The sequence below is a fragment of the Geospiza fortis genome, unplaced genomic scaffold (genome assembly GCF_000277835.1).
Source record: "Geospiza fortis unplaced genomic scaffold, GeoFor_1.0 scaffold112, whole genome shotgun sequence".
Classification (NCBI taxonomy): Eukaryota; Metazoa; Chordata; class Aves; order Passeriformes; family Thraupidae; genus Geospiza; species Geospiza fortis.
Genome location: NW_005054298.1, coordinates 20160572 through 20165207, shown reverse-complemented (window position 1 = coordinate 20165207; position 4636 = coordinate 20160572).

The window sequence follows — 4636 nt, the reverse complement described above, 5'->3', positions numbered from 1 at the left end:
GGAGCCCACGCCGCTCCCCCCGGGCGCCGCGTCCCCCCCCTCCTCGCCTTCTAGCAATTTCCTCCTCATCAACAACAGCCTGGACAACCCACAGAGTTTAAAGAAACAAAATACTATTTTTCTTGACGCAGTTTAAGACTTGACTATTAAATCTAATCAGGAATTTTATGCCCATCAAATGGTTCTTTCATAATCTTTATTTACACTGTAAGAAAAGGGGTCCCAGAAATATCCCGGCTGAAAGTATCAGCCCAGAGGTTTGCGGCGGGGTTCGCCCAACAGTAAAGTTAAAACAATAAGCAAATGCTGAGCTGCTTTCCACGCCGGCCTCGCTGCTGCTGCTGCTGCTGCGTGCAGAGCTGCTGCTGTTGCTGCTGCTGCTGCTGCTGGAGGAGCTGAATTCTGGGCTCCTGATTAGACATGAGAGCTCTTTGATTTTTTGTAATTGAAAATATTAATTTCATGCATGTCACTACACGGAAACTCAGATGACTGTTGTGATTATAGTAATTTAAATATTGCGTTCAGGACTGGCACACGGCTCCATAAGACCCTTCGCTCACGGTAAATCATGAGGGATTTAAAAACGGGCAGCAATTTTTTATTGAAAATGAACAGTAGAAAGTTTAAGTTTGATGTAAATAGAAGTTGAATAAACATGCGAGAGCCATTGGGGAACTGGGGACTTAGGCTCTGAGCATTTAATGTCACTATTGTTTTAAATCATATTAAAATGGAATAAAGTAATTAACATTAATAAATAAATCAATATTGTGCAATAAATGAGATATACAATCTACATTAATATAAAGGTTTTGCTCTCAGAGCCCCATATTTTTTAGAACGAGGGTGAAAAAATGCCCCAACCAATGGGTCCATGCAGATGTAAATTACTGTTTGTAATAAAGCATAGGTGGACATTACAGTTTTCTCCTCTAGCAAATGTCAGGGCTAAAAACTGGAGGTTACCAGACGTGGCAGCAGGGCTTAATTTTCACTGCCTTATCTCCCCGAACCTTATTACTGGTGATATGATTATGTTTTTGTCTCGGCTGTGCCGAGCATTCTCATAGTTGCAATTTGCTGTGTTTGTGTCCCATTATGTGAGGGGGATGGGAGAGGGGTACGAAAGAAGCCAGATATTTTGCAGATGCCTTCAGTTACAAAGGTATTGCGAGAAATGTCTTATTTTTAAAATAGGCTGGAACCCCGGAAGCTTTTAGTAAATTTCCTTTGATTTACTTGATTTCACCATTTTATTTAGGATGTCTTTAAACGCGCTGACTGTATATTTTATGCCACGCTGTTAAATTGCAGGGACATTGAAGAATAGTTTTATTTAAGAAAATAAAAAATGGGTACGATATTGTGATCTTTCTTCTTTTAATAAAGCAACTGTCACGTTGCCCAGATTTCTCTGTGCCGTATTTTCATAGAAAGAGTCGGCGTCTGGGCTCAGATTATCTAGATTTTTTTGACCGAGGTAAGGGCAGAGACACGACATACTGATGACATTATGGTTTTTCCTAAATATGAAATCCTATAAAATAAACAAAACAGCACGCTGATCTTCTCTTCAAAGGTGTTAATTCTGAGCTTAAGGATCACACACTAGTGCTGACCGTACGCTCAGCTTCGCCCTAAACCCCAGCCCTTCTCCTATTGAAATTCCATATTTTTGTGCACACAAAGGTGCCTGAGTGTGATGAGATTTTAGCGTGTATATTGGTGGCCATTTCAGCCTTCACCCTCGGTATTTGTGCTGCATATTTATCTTTCGGCGGATTCCTGCCGCATTTATATTTTAATCGGAAAATAAGCAAATGCCCTTTTCGTTCTATGTAAAGGACAAGCCCAAAGACATCTGGAAATAGCTCACAATCTTTTCTATCTAGAGGAATTTAACTGAGAAAAGGGTAAAAAGGGAAAATAGAAGAGGTTACAGACTCGCACAGAATAATCACATTTACACAATGGTTCCAAAAAAAAAAAAAAAAAAAGAAGGAAGAAAGCGGCATTTCCATGTTCACTCGTATAGATATAATTTTCCAAAATTAACAGTGCACCCAGGTTCCCATCACCCGTTCACATTCCCTGACTTCGGCCTCACTGTAATTGCGAGGGTTTCAAGCACCTCGTATGAAGCCTGATGGGCTCGGGGTTGTTGCGGGCTCTCGCAAGGAGCCCTCTCATGCCAAGAAAAACAAACACCAAAACTTCGCTAAACATTTTCCCCTAGGAAAGTGTAGGTCCACCGAGAGACCAGGGCATTTTCCTCCGGGATACGGCTCTGCCTGCAAGGGCTACCTCTGGCGTCAGGGATCCCAAGGATTTTGGATTGTACAATGCCGTTTTATTACTGCCGGAAAGGCTATTTCTAGGAAAGTGTTAACAATGAACTTCTAAAAAGGAAAAAAAAAAGAAAAGAAAAAAGAAAGAGAAAAATAAACCACACACCAACAATCCAGCAGACAAAGTGCCAACAAATGCGTTCGCGAGAGACTGGGCTCTAAAAAATGCGGAATATGGCTAAGCCAACACGAAATAGATTTCTATGAATTCTGCAAATAAACAGAAAGCAGCGAAACCCTTTATTTCCTGAGGTTCTAACCAGAAGTCCGCACTGTAAGGAAAAAAAATCTTAAAACAAAACAAAAAAATCTCAGAAAGACAGAACATGCTCGGTCGCTGGAGAACGTCCAAGAAATTCATAAGAATAACTTTAATTCTGTAAGCTCTACTTTCATTTTAATAGATCTCCATAGCACTTTTAAAGAGAGGGACTTCATTCAGCAATGTCTTGGAAAGGTGATGTTAGGATATTAAAAATATCTTTTCTCTTTAGTCTGTCTGTCTTTCTTTTAAAAATAAGCACACTCAGGAGCTAATGTTAATTTCGCCTTTAAATAAAATACATTTTTAACATTATGTTTTCCGTACCTAGAGGTTTATCTAAGAAAATCCGCGAGTAGGAATCAAAGATAAATTGTGGAAATGTATGTTTTTTATATTACTTTTGTTCCACCCGCGTTACGGCTGTCCTTAAAGGAGTAGACAGATTTTCGTTCTAGGGAACGAATTCTGAATATCTTTGGGGTTTGATTTTTTTCCTTTCTTAAAATTATGGGATTTTTTTTAAAGCTCGGATGCATTATAAAAGATTACGACCAAAAAAAAAATTCTTTTAAAGTGGCATATTTCTCCGGCACGTCACGGTTATGGGTTATTTGTTTAATAAATCTTTTTGATGCTTTATTTTCTCATTTGGAAGGCCCTGAAATCTTATCGTTACTTATATATTAGATATTTTATTAGCAGTGGAATTATTATTAGGGGGAAAGAGCTGGAGCAGCAGAGCTGCGGCATTGCAGCGCCTGGGCGCGCCCTCCTGTGGCCGCTGCCCGCCACACACCGGGAATTTCCTCCTCTCCCGGTCTTTCTCCTCCGCTCAATTCCTTCCCAGTCATGGGCTTCTTCCTTTCCTTTTTAATAGAAACTTAACACCGCTATCATTGAGCATTTATGCGAGATTAGTGCTGGGGTGTCTCGGTTTCCGCGGCCCGCTTTTGCGGTGTCTTGGCATTTTGAAGGCGTATTAATAGGCTGAGATAGACTGTCAAAGCACTGCAGGGAACAGAAAACCAAACGGCTCGTTCTCGCCCTGTGGATTAAGGATCGGGAGACACGCGAGAATTTGGCTATAAGGTCAGGCAAAATGCCGTGAGGAATTCCCCGCGACTTCGCGCATTTCTAATTAATGGGCTTTGTGGGGAGACCGCATAGAAATATGGTCTTTGTGCCTAAATTACGAGACATTTCCTACTATTTTTTTTCTAAGCAAACCTCTCTTTTTCTTATGAGCTTAAAAAAAAAAAAAAGGAAAAAAATTAGAAAAAGGAAAAGAGGAAAAGAGAAATTTTTTTGGGGTCGAATTCCCAGGGCGCGGAAGAGAAAGAGAGGGAGGTGAGGAGCCCCCTGTGCTCCAGCTGGCAGGGACTGGGGCAGGGCACGCTCACTGCACGACGCCGAGAGCTCACCTCGACCCAGCCGGGATTTTCTTTGCGTTATGATGCATTTGCTAATATGGCCAGCTATGCGGTAAAAAGTGTGTGTGTGGCTGTGCGTGTGTGTGAGAGAGAGCGAGGGAGGGAGGGAGAGACTGAGACAGAGAGAGAGTGGGTGGTGGTTGAAAATAACAGAGGAACCTTAAGGCGCCTAATTATTCAGAAAGGTTAAAGGTGATGACCTTGACATTTTGGAAGTTCAAAGGCATACACTTATGTTTTTCTTGCTAAAGTGTTTTAAATTTTTTTTTAGTCATGCCTCCCTCCTCTTCTATTTCTCTATTTTTTGAATTCTCCGTTTTTTCCTGACTTAGTTGGCACTTTTGCCTTCCCTGCCTGCGAGAGTAGCGAGAGCCACCTCGTCCTATTCAAAAAAGCCAAATTCTTTTCTCACTCGTCGCCTTTATTGCACATTGCGGAAATCTCTTTTTCGCCCACCAGAAGGTGTATAATATAACCCAATTAAGCTGTTTAGAACCTCGGGTTTTATGGTGTTGTCTAGACAGTTCAAGGTTTTGTAAACAGCCCAGCCAGGTCACGCAAGATAAAGCGGCGAGGAGCGGAGCGGGATC